This window comes from Cetorhinus maximus, chromosome 6, assembly GCF_964194155.1.
Source record: "Cetorhinus maximus chromosome 6, sCetMax3.hap1.1, whole genome shotgun sequence".
NCBI lineage: Eukaryota > Metazoa > Chordata > Chondrichthyes > Lamniformes > Cetorhinidae > Cetorhinus > Cetorhinus maximus.
The window spans coordinates 16,939,854-16,955,264 of NC_135884.1; the positions used below are offsets into that span (position 1 = coordinate 16,939,854).

At 42.5% G+C, this 15,411-nt stretch overlaps 1 protein-coding gene across 1 annotated transcript in view; it reads right to left on the reverse strand.

Annotated features, from left to right (window-relative positions):
- LOC144681568 (SRSF protein kinase 3) overlaps nucleotides 1–2,367 on the reverse strand; it is a 39,622-nt gene extending 37,255 nt beyond the window's left edge. Inside the window, exon 1 of the mRNA XM_078543267.1 lies at nucleotides 2,114–2,367. The gene's annotated coding sequence lies outside the window, so the exon portion shown is untranslated. The remainder of the gene's footprint in view (nucleotides 1–2,113) is intronic.
- Between the last annotated feature and the right edge of the window lie 13,044 nt (nucleotides 2,368–15,411).

Sequence of the window (15,411 nt, forward strand, 5' to 3'; positions counted from 1 at the left end):
TGTGTGCGCGAGCACCTGCTGCCCCTTTTTCATGGGTTTGCTGCTCCTGCCTTTGCGCAGCCAGGAGCTTCAGTCGCTCTCTCTATTCCGTCTTCTATGGTCTCTGTAGCCCATCAGGCAAACAGCGAGGTCACCAGGATCCATGATCCTGACGTGGTCCTCCTGCAGCATGAAACAGAGAGAGATATCGTTTTCATGGCTGTACTTAGCACCTTTCCTGGCCCTGTGTGACCGCCCCTTACTGCTTCCTGGAGAGTGCTGGTCACCCCTCGGATGGCCAGAGATGAGTGCGCTGCATGGCTGCCCTATCAACCTGCGACATGGGGGACACTGGTCCAAACCAGGATGCTGAGATAGCAAGGGGCTGTGAGCACCTGCAGCAGTGACTGCTACATGGCCAGCATTGACGAGGAGATTGTACAACGTGTGCAGTCCAGTTGCTCCGCAGTCTAATAAAGTGGTGGCGGACTCGAAGTCTGTGCCGGGGGGCCGGGGGCCCGGGTTGGGGGGGGCGGGGGGTAAGGTATGGAGCGCTTGGTGGCCCTTTGGTCCCTCTGCGTTGCTTGCATGGGTGGGCAGGCTAGGGGCTTGACCCCAATCATATCACTGTGACTGCGCTTGATCTGTCTCAGTTGCAGAGGCAGGGTCATTTATAAAGGTGTCCCTAATGTGTGGCCATTTCCCTCGCTTACCCTGGCCCCCCAGCTGTGCACGGGATGCAGCGCCAGGGCAGCACTTGACCCCCACCCCTCAGCAGTCGCCTCTGAGGCTGGCCAACACTTGCCCCCAGACACCCCCCACCCCTTAGCAGTCACCTGCAGGGCCAGGCATCAGTTTCCCCCGCCTCCCTGACGCCCCTGAGGCCTGTAACCAAGGGGTGAGCTGTGGAGAACGCTGCTCACTCACCTCAGTTCCCCCAAAGTGAAGGCCGCCAAGTGCACGTCACCTGCGTGCTGTTGTGAAGCACATTAGCGTGCTTTCCTGCCGATGCGGACGGATGATACGGCAGCTTTCCAACAGCCTGGCAGGATGGCCTTTTAATTATATGCTAATGTATTACGATTAGCTCCCCGCCGACCAATGGCAGGAAATGCAGCCCACCATTGGCAGGCTGAGCAGAAGATCGGGACCTGTTTTCACGCCATCGTGAAGTGGTCCTGCCATATTTTCCACGCACCTATCACGCCCGCCACCAGCAGGCTAGGAAAATTCCGCCCAGGATGTGAGGTGGGAGGATGGTGGCTGTGAGGGGGAGTTTGAGGACATTTTGTTCACCTCTGTCATGGAACAAGTTAAACTTTGGGTTCAGTGGCACATTGTAGAGTTTAATAGTTACATCAGCGAGAACAAAACTTATTAAAAAAAAATTCGATCCAAGACACAAGCTCCCCAGTTCCCTTTACTCCAACATCCACCTCAGCTGTTTCTTGGAACTCACTTCGCATCAGCTCAATGTTCTCTTTGTCATGTAAAATGCTTCACGAAGTCCATCTCTGTGTGATATTCATGTTAGTGTTCCTGTTGTTTCAGTTGGCATGCAGGAAGGAAATGAAACAGTCATACTACAGCTGGCCACATCACCCCAATATCAAACTGGAAAACAATGGATTTGCTGGTGACTACATCATATTCAAATCTAATTAGAAATAAGACAATTACAACACTCTGCTCCAAATTAAAAAAACATGAGGAAGGTGCAGTGGAGTGGTAGCATTCTCAAGATCATGGTTCCTCACTGAATGGGTTACTGATTTGCATCATGCCATATGTTGGGGAGGTTTGGTGGAAAAGGGCACCCACTTTCCCACAAAGAGATAGGGAAAATCCTGGCGAGAGTCACTTCTGAGTAGTCAGTTACAGAGGGGCATTGGGGAATGAGTGGGACAAGGTCACCTTCTTGTCCCCTCAGCTGCCAACAGCACCTGACAATGGGTAAATCAGAGGCAATGTGAGCGCACAACAATGCCTAATGTACAAGATATGCTTTGCAGACTCATAGCCTGCTGAAGGTCATAAATTCAGCTGACAGGCCAAGTACAAAACAGGAGAGGGCATCACAGGGTCAAACGCAACCAGCTGCATCAGAATTTTAACATATTTCCATTATACTCACAATTTTTCAGCTACGTGGATTTGCTGATCTGCTTCAGTAGGCAACATCCCCTCTGGATAGCTGTTGACAGTGTTTCAATTCCAACCTGGGATTCAAAGAGCTCCACCACTATTACCTCAGAATTTAAGGCACAGTATGAACAGTTAGAGCAGTATCCTCCAAAAAACCCTACACACTAGTTTTACAGATCACATTGCAAAGAAAACAAACCTCATCAAAGCACCTCATTTTAGAACAAGTCTGAATCTATTTTTTAAAAATCCTTATGTTACTTACTTGTAGACGCAGCTGCAGAGAAAGCAGATAGCAAGGATAAATAGCTTAAAGAGGGGGAGGAGTCTGTCACTAATGCAGCATGGTAACAGTTATAGCACCAAGACCCTTCTATAGAAATTGTGCATGACAACTGGCTGGATAGTGTAAGTGGGGAGAGGGAAAGCAGATTTTCTGATTGGCCATTGCCTTCCAAGGATAGATACAAACCACAACACAGCATCAGGATAGATTTAAACTGAGGAGGGAGTGCTCAGGAGGTTTGCTGTGAATTGCTGATTTGGAGGAAGAAAGGCAAGAATAATGGAACGTCAATAGGGAATCAGTGACTCCCGTAGAAAACCTGGACTTTGCCAGAAATATGAGCTGTACACCATTTGCACAACTGGCAAGTCCCACTTATGTGACAGCATGCCTTACCTCAGATGACTTACTGTAGCCCTTCCATCATCACTACAGCTTGTCTTTCTCTCAGATAGCAGCTCTTCTGAGATCATAGGCATACAGCTTACTCAGGAAACATGAGATGCTGTAATATCACAGGTCAATAAAATACTACGGGATCCTGAGACTCTGTAACAATGCGGTTCTATATAATCTAGGAGGGGGGAGGTTATAGTATTTCAGACCCGTTGTATGGGTCTGAGATACTAGGCAGCAGAGTTCTATAAGGGCTGACTCTCATATCAACAACACACTCTTATATTTTGCCTGGAGAAGATCATAGATGTGATACTATCTAAAAATCAATAACTTGAACAACATAAAATGTCTCAAAATAATACCATAAAATTAGTATAGAATGGCTCAACATAGGTCTGAAGGCACAGATTGAAAGGATGGGTTATAATTACTGGACAGGAATTTACTGCCTGTGGAGAAAACGAGTTCCAGTAGAAACATAACACAGTAACCAGAGATGGTGTAAAGCAATACATATGAGAGCAAAGCAAAACGGTATTGTAATGGAGGTCATCATGATGCTACAGTCTTAATCCCGGTTTTGTTATCAAGTTCAGATGCAGTGCTGATCAAACAAAAAGACTAAAACAGGTTGGCAGTTAGTTTTGCAGATCACAGCAGAATCAAATTCAACAAAAAAACTCAGGCCTTCCTTTGCAGACTCCTCTTTGCATACATCTGTGCTAGGTAATTTAAAGTGTCGCATGCACCTGAGATCATAAGCCACGAGCAGACCTACTTGTTGTAGTGTTACACATCATTCTGTTGGGTAACTATACATAACCCTTGTTGTAGGTTGGCTGAGTTGTACCAATAATGATAGAGTTGATCAGCAGACACTTCTTGGGTGGAAATTTTACACTTATTTACAATAGACTCAGCAGCAACGCCAACTCTACACCGATTCTGAGGTAACTACTCTCCTATTGATTATTGCAGATTATGTGATCTTCCTTAACAAGTATTATTCTTAAAGGTACATTACACACTAATTAAAACCATAATTACTACATTTCTCCCGCTTTAACTCGGCTATACATATTATATTTACAAGTACATATTTTTCAAGACAACATAATATTTGTACTGGGTAAGGAATTTACAAGTTCAGTCTTTCAGGTGGCCTCCTGGAACGTCGCAGGTCCACAACTTCAGATTCTTTGTCAGGAACCTCCTTTTCCGGAGTTGCCTGAACATCAGGTGCTTCGGTGGGCACTAGTAGTTTTGTAACCTCAACTCTTACAGGAACATCAGACATGTCAGTCCTGGGTTGAATATCCTCACCAGACCAGGTCATTACCACTGGTGAAAATAAATCTTGGTGATTTGTCTCTCTTTTCCTTAAATGGTCCACATGTTTACAGATGATCCAGCCTTCCACCTTCAGATGGTAAGATAGAGGTCCAGTCACTGCCTTTATTTTACCCGGTAACCACTTGGGTCCTTCCCCGAAATTTTTCACATATACCGGCTCTCCCACGGTACATTTCTTCTCGCAACTATGCCAGTCATGTGTAGTTTTCTGGCTTCCCTGACTCCTTTCCACCTTCCCCTCTAAATTCAGCATTATTAATCATGTCCTGAGATGCCATTTCAACAATAACTCCACGGGTGTGACACCTGTTGTTGCGTGAGGGGTGGTCCTGTAATGAAAAGGAAAGCGTGCTAGCTTGGTTGTCAAGGAATCACCAGTTAGCTTTTTCATGCCTGCCTTGAACATTTGAACCACCCTTTCGGCCAGTCTGTTTGAGGGAGGGCGGTATGGTGCAGTTTTCATATGGGTGATACCATTGGGACTGATAAACGGTTGAAACTCAGCACTCTTAAATGCTGTGCTGTTATCGGAAACAATTACTTCTGGTAGTCCTTGAATGGCAAAACTCTGACGTAGTTTCTCAATTGTAGCAGCTGACATTGGTGACTTCACCTCATATAGTTCCAACCAGTTTGAATGGACATCAACAATGAGCAGAAACATTGTTCCCAAGCAAGGTCCAACGTAGTCAATGTGTAACCACACCCAGGGTCTACCTGGCCACTCCCATGGTGTAACGGAGCTGTCACTGGCAACTTTTCCAGTTGTTGACATTGCACACACTACTTAACTAAACTCTCTAAATCGCCATCCATCCCAGGCCACCATAGATAGCTGCGTGCTATGGTCTTCATTCAGGAAATTCCTGGATGGGCACTGTGGAGTTCAATTAAAAGTAGTTTCCTTCTCTTTGGAGGAACTATCACTCGTGCTCCCCACAAAAGATGCCATCCTGGCTGGTTATTTCATGTCTTCTGTTGAAGTACGGTTTCATCTCATCAGATACAGGCTCCTGTGACCAACCATGTAGTACTTGATCTTGTACTTGAGATAGGACTGGGTCTGTTGAGCACATACTGGCGAGGAATCTAAGAAATTTAACAGTAAAACAAGTCCCTGTGGAACTGGGACATGCTCATCATTTTCTTGTAAAGGCAAACGGCTAAGGGCATTGGCGATTGCGATTTGATTGCCAGGCCTATGTATGAAAGTGCATTCGTATGCTGCCTGAATTAAAGCCCATCATTGTATTCTTGCTGAGGCTGTGGGTGGTATAGCCTTGACCTCACTAAACAATCCGAGCAATGGTTTGTGGTCTGAAATAATTGTAAAATGGTGGGCGTGTACGTACTGGTGAAATTTCTTGACACCACATGATGGACAGGCCTTCTTTTTCTATCTGTGAGTATCCCTTGTCTGCTGTGGTGAATGTTCTTGATACGTAACCTATTGGCCGTTCCGTGCCATCGCCCATCCAATGAGAGAGCACTGCTCCCACTCCATAGGGAGATGCATCACATGTCAGCACCAATTCTTTCATCTGTTCATAATGCACTAATAGATTGGACAAGTGCAACAATTGTTTCACCTTTATGAAAGCTTCTTTCTGGGATGCCTTCCAAGACCAATGTTGGTTCTTTTTGAGTAGAGAATGCAGGGGGGTCAGCACTGTAGACAAATTGGGTAAGAACCATCCAAAATAGTTGATCATTCCTTTGGCGTTCTTTGGCGTAGGTGACTCTCATGGCTCTCACTTTCTCCTCAACCAGGTGGAGGGAATCTACCTAGTGACCCAAATAGATTACCTTCCTTGCTTGGAACATGCACTTTTCCTTTTCTTAAATGCACTCCAGCTTTCAAGAAACATTTTAAGGTTTCTAAGTTTGCCAAATGCTCTTTTCAGTGAATCTTGTCACCAATATATCATCTAAATGGATTATAACCTGGGGCAGTCCCTGCAGTAAGCTTTTCATTGTTCTCTGAAAGATGGCACAAGCAGAGGAGACACCAAAATGCAATCGTGTATATTAGTACAGCTCTTTGTAGGTATTGATTGTGACAAATTCCCGCAAGGCATTATACAACTCCAGTTGTGGATAAGCATGACTCATTTCAAGCTTTGTGTACTTTGTCCCTTCTGTCAGCTTGGCATACAGGTCTTCGATATTTGGAATGGGGTGCCATTCTAGTTTAGCTACTTTATTAACCATCAGTTTGTAATCTCCACAAATTCAGAGGCTTTGGTCGGGTTTAAGGATGGGGAAGATGGGTGCTGCCCATCCTGAGAACTGAACAGGTTGTATAACGCCCAGTTTCTAGAGCCTGTTCAGTTCAATGTCGACTTTTTCTCACAGGTCATATGGCACCGGTCTCGCCTTCATGAAGGGAGGTGTTATTTCCAGATCCACATGAATCTTGGCCTGCAGGCCCTGGATTTTCCCCAGTTCGTCCTTACAGACAGTGGCATACTTTCTAAGTAGCTCTAGTAGCCAACTTGCTCTCAACTGGAAAATTTCAGACTATTCTAACTTAATCTCCTTTAACCAATTTCACCCCAGGAGGCTTGGCCCTTCACCTGCTACCACCATCAATGGTAGCTTTGCCAATTGGCTTCCATAATGGACAGTTACTCTGCTTATGCCTTTTACTTGAATGTCTTCACCTTTATATGTTTTTAGTTTGGCAGCTATTCCTTCTAAACTTAGTTGATGTTCACTATTATTCAAATATCTGAAGGTACGTTCCCCAATTACTATAACAGAAGCTCCCGTGTCCACTTCCATTCTAACAGGTTTGCCATTTACTTTCACTGTGACAAATATTGGTTCTGTCTTTCCAACTTTCAGATTAAACAATGAGTAAATGTCTGAATTTGTTGTTTCAGGCTCTTCTACATTGTAGTTTCATTGAGCTTCTTCTTTAGTTTACAAGCCTGCTTGAATCTTTCCTTGCACTGCCTCGTTATATGTCCATTTCTATGACAATAGCAGCATTCGATTTTTTTAAACTGCCAATCGCTAAAAGACTGATTGTTTCCACTTCTATTAAAATTATTCTTCAATTTCGCTGCTAAGTTATTTTTCTTTATACTTCGGCTAGCTGGGGCTGTTTCCCGCTTCTTGACAGAGTCCCGCTTTTTCACGCCACTTTCAGCAGAGGTTTCCCGCCCGATGTGGAGGACGGCACCATTTTGCGCACCCTGTATCGCTTTTGAATCTCTTACTGCGCTTTCCATGGCCAGCGCTTTCTCTAGTGCCTACTTGAAATCCAAATTCACTTCGGACAATAATCTTTTCTGAATAGAGTCCTCTTTCACACCAGACACCAAACGATCTCTGAGCATGTCATTCAGAGTTGTACCAAACTCACAATGTTCCGTTAACTGCTTCAAATTTGCTACGTAGCATGAAATTGTCTCACCAGCATTCTATTTTGTGAACTAAACTTGAACCTCTGCATCGTGACTGAGCGCTTGGGTTGAAAGTGACCCTGCACAAGGTCCACCAATTCATCGAAATTCTTCGAATCTGGGGCACTGGGTGCCGTCAAACTTCGAATCAAGCTGTAGGTTTTGTTCCCACAAGTACTCAAGGATATCACTTGTTTCTTCTCTTCCCCCATAATCTCGTTCGCTTTAGAAAAGAATGTGAGGCATTCTATGTATTGAGACCAATTGTCTGTGACTGGTTCAGAAGGATCAATTTTCCCAAATTGTGGCATTTTGAGAGGGGATAACTTCTTCAATTCTAATGGAGCTTGCTACTTACAATCACTGGGCGAGGTACAATGCTGATTTCTTTCTAACTTGATTTCTTCTGTTCAATCCTGTTCTCATTGCCAGTTTGTTGTAGGGTAGCCGAGTTGTACTATTAATGATGAGAGTCAATCAGCAGACCCTTCTTTGGTGGAAACTTTATATTTATTTACAATATACTCAGTAACAACTACACGTGTGCTTTCAACTCCAAATCTACCTCTACACTGGCTCTGAGGTAGCTACTCTCCTTTTGGTTATGACAGATCACGTGATCTTCCTTAACAAATATTATTCTTAAAGGTACATCACACACTAAATAAAACCATAATTACTACAATCCTTTACTACTTAGTACAGTTAGAAAGATGGAGTTGGTACAGAAAGTGTGCGAGAGTCAACAAGGAGAGAAAAGAAGAGTAGAGTTTAATATTATTTCAAATGATTAAGTTTGAAATTATATTTACAATTTGACTCAGGTATCACCCCTTAGGGTTCACTCTATGCTGCCATCTATTTCTACCTCTTAGTTGGTAGCCTTGGCTCAGTGGTAGCACTCTTGCCTTTCCATCAGTAGGTTATAAGTTTATAGGCACACTCCAGAGACTTGAGTACCTAATCCAGGTTGATACCTCATTATAGGAGTGAAGAACGTTTTGGGGAACAAAGTAGTTAATCTCATTGTTGTTTGTGGGAGCTTGCTGTCTACAAATTGGCAGCTGTATTTCCCTACATGATCACAGTGACTACATTTGAAATGTACATCATTGGCTGTGAATGACCTTGGAACTGAGGTATTGAGGTTGTGAAAGATGCTATATTAATGCAAATTCTTTCTTTCTTCTCAGGTTGTTCCTATAATTAAAAAAATCTCAAACATTAGAGGCTGGTTTTAAAAAACGTTTCAATGGTTGCAGTAGTGATACAGTGGTCATGTTCACACAATCACTTAAATGGAATTCTGTCCTTATACATGCAGTTATAGAGCGAGTTCCCATCAGACCTGTACCTATCCCCACTCTCATTATGTGAAATATAAATAACATCTTCATGGAAAAACAAAGTGGGTGTGTTCATTTCTGTTGAGGTAGCCTGTATCTCAACTGTTACAGTGTGAAACACTCTTATTGTGACGTTTTGGAGTCCTGCAAAACTCAAGAGTAGTATTAGTGTAGTGACAGTCGAACTATTTAACAGTTTCAGTATGGAAAGAATTTTAATGAAAGTTCATTTCCATATGATAGTAGTTTCAGAAACAGGAATGTATTCTACATGCTGGGTTACAGGGTCCTTTCAACATAACCCCTGCAACTGTAGCACTAATAGACCAGCTCATTGATAGCAGGCAGTTGGCTGGATCACTGCATTCCTTCCACATTCTCTACAAACCGGTACAGTAATAGACCATCTCATGGATAGCAGCCAATTGGCTGCATGGAGGGCAATCAGGATCTCAAAATGGTTTAGTTATAAGGTGAATACAGACAGAGGTAAAAACACTGTCCTTATCTGGTGGTGAGAACAGCTTGTGTCTCTCAGGGGCAGGACAACACAGACTGTTACAGCGAAACATTATCACCTTAAATGGGTAAGAATAAGAAATAAAAATAAAGAGATGACTAAAACTTTGAAGAGTATTTAATTTGACCTGCGAGAATTGTAGAGCTAGAATATTGAACTAATTCTAGTCAGGATTGACTTCATATTCTGTGACTCATTCCCTCAAAACTAATCCTCTTAAAACTTTGACATTACAAGTCATTGCAACCCTGTAGACTGTCATCTTACATGTAAATTATGTGCCCCTTTTACATAAATTATGTGCTCCTTATATTTAATGATAGTAAAGTGGAATATTGACTTGAATCCTCTAGTGTGCAATATCATGATGCAGTGATGTGTAATTGAAGACAATAACAGGATTATGATTTTTAATCTATATTCATGTTAAGTTGAATCTATTTCTTTCACCCATCTCCTTACATTACTCACCTTTACTAATCTAAAGGAGAGGTTGAAAGCAAGGTTGAATTATTAACAGGGGCAGGTGATATAGGTGGAGGATGTGGGTGGGGGGTGGAATTTGAGAAAACTCCACAACATGCACTTTTTGTGCTTGACAGATTCCCCTCTTGGAAGTCGGCCTGATTGACAGGCTTGGCTTTCAGGTGGGCAGGGAGGACTCCAGAGCAGATAGGTCTGACTTGTAATGTTTTAACGCTTGCATTGTTAAAGGTTGTGTATCCTTCACCAAAGGTTTCATTAATATGGAAACAGGAGAAATAAATAATTTGTCTTTCTAAAAAGATTTTATTTCATATGGAATAAAATGTACCCTTGTTTAATTGTGAAGTACAATTTTTAAAAAATGATCTGTCAACCTCGTCTAAGGCAGCACATGCCATCACTTTTTTGATTAATTGGAGAGACAGATCATTCACTGCTTGGTGGGATTATCCAATTATGATCTGTTCAATTTGCCCATCAAAATGCCAGCTGTTTGGTAGCAATGATGCACCCTTAATCAAGTAAATCAAACAGGAAACAGTGTCCTTACCACCAATTTGAGGTATGGGCAGGAATCCAAATATGCAAACTAGCAAAAATCACCAGGATTTTCTTGGACATGATATTGAACTATCATGGAATTTCATCAGGCCACAGGAAGATCCAGCAAGGTTGTAGGAACCTTTCAGAAATATGTGTTATGGTGTGTGATGACTTTTGATGATAATTTGAGCTGGTCCCAAAAGTTTTAACAGAAACATGACCAGAGTGAAGCCGCATGAGGCTCGAAAGCAGGCAATCATAGAATAGTATTGTACATTTGGTCTATCGAGTCTGCTCCTGCTCTTTCAAATGTCAATCAATTAAACCTGCTCCTCTGTCTCCAAATCCTTCATATCTTTCCTAAAGCGTGATACCCATATGATGGACACAATAATCCAGCCGGGGTCAGACTAATATTTCATATAGGTTCAACATAATTTACTGGCTTTTGTACTCTATTCCTCTTTTTATAGATCTCAGGAACATGGGCTTTATCAGCCTCTTTGCAAAGCTCTGCTGACACCTTGGAAGATTTATGCACAAGCACACCCACGTGTCCAAGCCTCTCTATTCTTGTGCTCATTTTAAAATTGCACCATTTAATATTGCCCCTCTTCATTTTTTCTGATCAAAATGTATCACGCCACACATTTCTATGTTGAATTTCACCTGCTATGCTTCTGCCCATTCCACAAGTCTGTCTATATCATCTTGAAGTCTATTAAAATTATCCTCAGTGTTTACTACACTTCCAAGTTTCATGCCTTCTGAGAATTTTGCTCTAGTGAGCTCTGGCTTTGGTTGCCCTTCCTTTGGCCCTTGTTGGAATGTACTTAAATAGTACCGAAACAATCTCCCCTTTAAAGGCTGCCCATTACGGCTTTATATTTCTGCCTGCCAGTCTTTGCCGGTCTTAATCTAGCCCAGAATCTTCCTTAGTTCACTGAAATTAGCCTTTCTCCAGTTAAGTATTTTTATTTTAGAATGCTTCTTGGCCTTCTGCATAACTAGTCTAAACCAAGATGGATCCTATGATCACTATTCCTGAGGTGCCCCCTCCGCCGCAAAACAAATATGACATTCTTCACTTGACCCACTTCATTCTCCAGGACTAGATCCATCAATGTCTCCTTCCTCATTGGGCAGGAAGCATGCTGATCAACAATATTCTCCTGAACATACATCAGAAATTCCCTTCTCTGCCATTAACACAATCTCTACCCCATTCAAGATTGTGGTAGTTAAAGTCTCCCCATCATCAACACTGCATAGTTCCTGTAAATCTGTGCCTTTCTCTCCTTTCTACTATTTGGTGGTCAAGTAGCATAACTCCTTTATTGTTTCACACCTCAAATCAGATAGATTCTGTCTTTGGCCCCTCAAAGACCTTCTCTATTTCTAGCACTATAATATTCTCCTAAACAAAATAGCCACCCCTCCTTTTTTCTCTTCTCTATTTTCCTGAATGCCTGGTAGCCGGAAATATTAAGCATCCAATCTTCTCCTTTTGTTTTGAACCAAGCCCCAGTTATTTTCATTACATCATATTCCCGACATGGCTATTTGTGCCTGCATTTTCACCAGCCTTATTAACCATGCATCATGCATGTACACACATGGGGAAAAACTTTCCCCCCGTTGGGCCAATTAAGGCCCACCCAGCGTGACATCCATCACCTGTGCGGGCGGGGGGTATTCCCTCAGCCCCTCAGCATGAAAGAGCGCACTGATATCTCTGAGGCTAAGTGTTGCCTCAGGGAGATTGGGCTTCGAATTAAAATTTGCAATACAAATGATAGAAAATTTTCCCTGACGTGTCTCATCATGTGACACTGTCACATGAGTTGGGACGTGTCCATAACTTTAATTGAAACCTTTATTAAAAATGTAAGTGCCCCCATGAAACCTCATCCCGCCCGTGGATGAGGTTTCATGCTTTCTCTGAAGCCTGCCAAGGTTCCCGGCCTGCCTGCCAACCTTAAGGTTGGACGGACAAGTCCATTAATGATTTTAATTAGTTTCTCAATGGCCTCAATAGGCTGTTGACAGGTCAGTGGGCGTGCAGCTGGGAGTAATTGAGAGATTACTATCTTTGAGGTTCTGCTTTTTAACTTCCCCTGTAGCCCCCGCCGACCTGAAACTGGAAATGAGGCGGGGTGACGTTGGGAGTTCCACCTGATGTCATCCTGCGTCATTTTACGTGTCGGCGAGCAGGCCCCGCCCCTGCTCGCCGACCGGAAGATCCTCCCATGCTCCCCAAAGGCAACTTAGTTCCCTTATTTCCTATGATCCCACCTAATTCGGTATTATTCCAAACCATCTCTCCAAGTCCTCTATACACCTTGTTTCTGCTTTTTAATACTACACCTTGATGCCCAACCCCCTGCTGAAGTAGTTTAAATCCTCCCCCACAGCACTGGTTAACCAGCCCACAAGACATTTGTCTCAGTTCTGTTCAGGTACAACCCATCCATCTTGAACATATCCCTTTTGCCAAAGAACTGATCCCAATGCCGTGGAATCTGAAGCCCACCCTCTTGCACCATGTCTTGACTCTAGCCAAATATGAACCTGCCGTATGCTCTCAATTCTACTCTCACTAGTGTGTAGCACTGGGAGTCATTGAGAGATTACTATCTTTGAGGTCCTGCTTTTTAACTTCCCCTGTAGCTCTTTAAACTCTGACTTCAGAGAAGAAATGTTATGTACATGTATCAGTAGGCCTTATAGCCTTGCATCAGCTCCAGTGAAAAAATGACTAGCTAAATGTGATAATGTTATACTACAAACTTGTGATATGCTCATGAGCTTTATTTTTCATATACAAGCTATGGCATTGCTTATAGGCAATATGAGAGCTGGATCATGGCACTAACCATGACTTTAAGCCCCTGCTCGGACACCCCCTATTAGGGAGGTGGTCTAAATTAACACGAGCTGAAATCAAATCGATGCCAACTATTGTTGCTTCAGGAAATGTGTGTAGTTCGGCAGCTTCTTGGCTCCTCTTATGTGAAAGAGGAGGTTGACTCCAGTTTGTGGCTTTTTCTCTTTCTGTACATGTTTTTTTAAAAAGAGGAATATTCCGTTATGACTTTGTTTTTTAAGCAAAATGAGGTGTGACAGACGTATTTCGAAACTTCTTTTAAATTGGCATTCTCATTAGAAGAAATGTTGGAGCACCAGTGTATGGTGCTGAAGGATTGAGAGGGGTGCGGACGGGTGAAAATACTGGTGTGCACTCATATTCGCTCTAGGTATATTGATTTCTGTGAACTCTAAATGACACCCTGAATGAAAGCCAAGTGCTTTCAGAAGCAGAGACGAAGCAGAGGGGAGCCATTCCAAAACTGCTCCAGCACACATACACCGGCATTGACAGGGGCTTGGGAGCTGTCAACACGCAGCCACAGATAGTGGCTGTCTGAGAAAGACCAGGAAGACATCAAGGGCAACACAGAAGGATTTAAAACTCTCAAAAATATTGACACCACAGGCATGGAAATTACTCAAAAAGGCCAAGCCCTCAATTATACCAAAGATCCATAATTCTTCTTGCCTCTTTAATTTACTCTAAGTTCCATGCCACTCCAGAGCTGATCTAACCTGATTCATGGCCCCATCATTGCAGTTAAACCAGTCACTAAGAGGGTAGCCACTGAAGCTTGCCATAAGTTGTAGTTAAGGAAATAGATGGTGAGTGCTGTACGTTAGGGATTGATAACATGCTCTAAAAATCAGGCAAGCATACATTTAGTTTGCAAACTAGGGAATGTCAAGCTCCAACGGCTGTTGGCAATAAAGATCGAGACCAAGACTGACTCCTTCAGATAGAGTTTTATTTCTAGTGCATAAAACTTTCTACAGAGAGAAAATGTCTCACCTATTATCCCTTTTATACATCAAAATGGGTACTAAGGTTGTTAACTGAAAATTAGCAATTGAACTTGTTGCACGTTAACTGTTTCCTTCCCCAACAGATTTCCCTCTTCTTAAGAAGAGAGTAACCCTTAAGTTTATATAATCACAAAAGATAAGATGGACCTTCTCTTCCATAACACAAACATAAATATATATTTTTCATTCAATAAATCCACCTTCTTAAAAAAACACATGCATAGAAATGTCCACACAAAAAGAATATTCCTTTTTGGAAAAGAAGTCTCTCTTTGAGGATTTCCAATAACTTTTTGGAGCTCACTCCTCTTTTTGTGAAGCAGTCAGACAATTGGTAGCTGCTATTAATCCATCTGATCTTGGCAACCTCCTTATTCTCTAACGTCTGTTTTAAGCTTGCAATATCAATGTGCAATCTCTTTTCATTAACACACTTCATAGAGTGAATATTTTACCAAAGTGACTTATTGTCTATAAAACATTCGTTGGTACTGTTCCTGAATACCCTTTTCCATTTAAAATTTCCGGCAGTATCTTTGATATAAAGAATGCCATATCTATCACCTCAACAAGGGCGAGAGACTCCGCTGCCAATGTACTTCTTACAACTCTTCATATCTTTTTAGATTCCCATGCCATAGGGCAACATTTACCTTTTACCCCATGAGAAATATTATAAATCCTCCTGCACTCACAAATCCACCACATAGATTTGTATAAGACTAAACACAATCAGTTTCATTTTTCTAAGATCACCCAAAGATGGGAATTTCAAAACACACTGCTTCATTTTTAATTTTGTCAATGTTTTGTTTGCTTGAATTATTTTTTCAACTTTGGGATCATTCATTTTAGTGCTCAATTCCAAAATGTCAAAACTGACATCCAGCCTTGTTTGTTTACCTAGCCAACTGAGTTGCCCAACTGGGCTTCTGAGTTCCTCCTTTTCCGTTTCAGAAGCCACTGTATCTGTCTGGGAGGCCCTATCATGACTAATTGTCATGAGTTTGACATTTTCTAAGTAAGATTGCTGATGTAAAATGATGC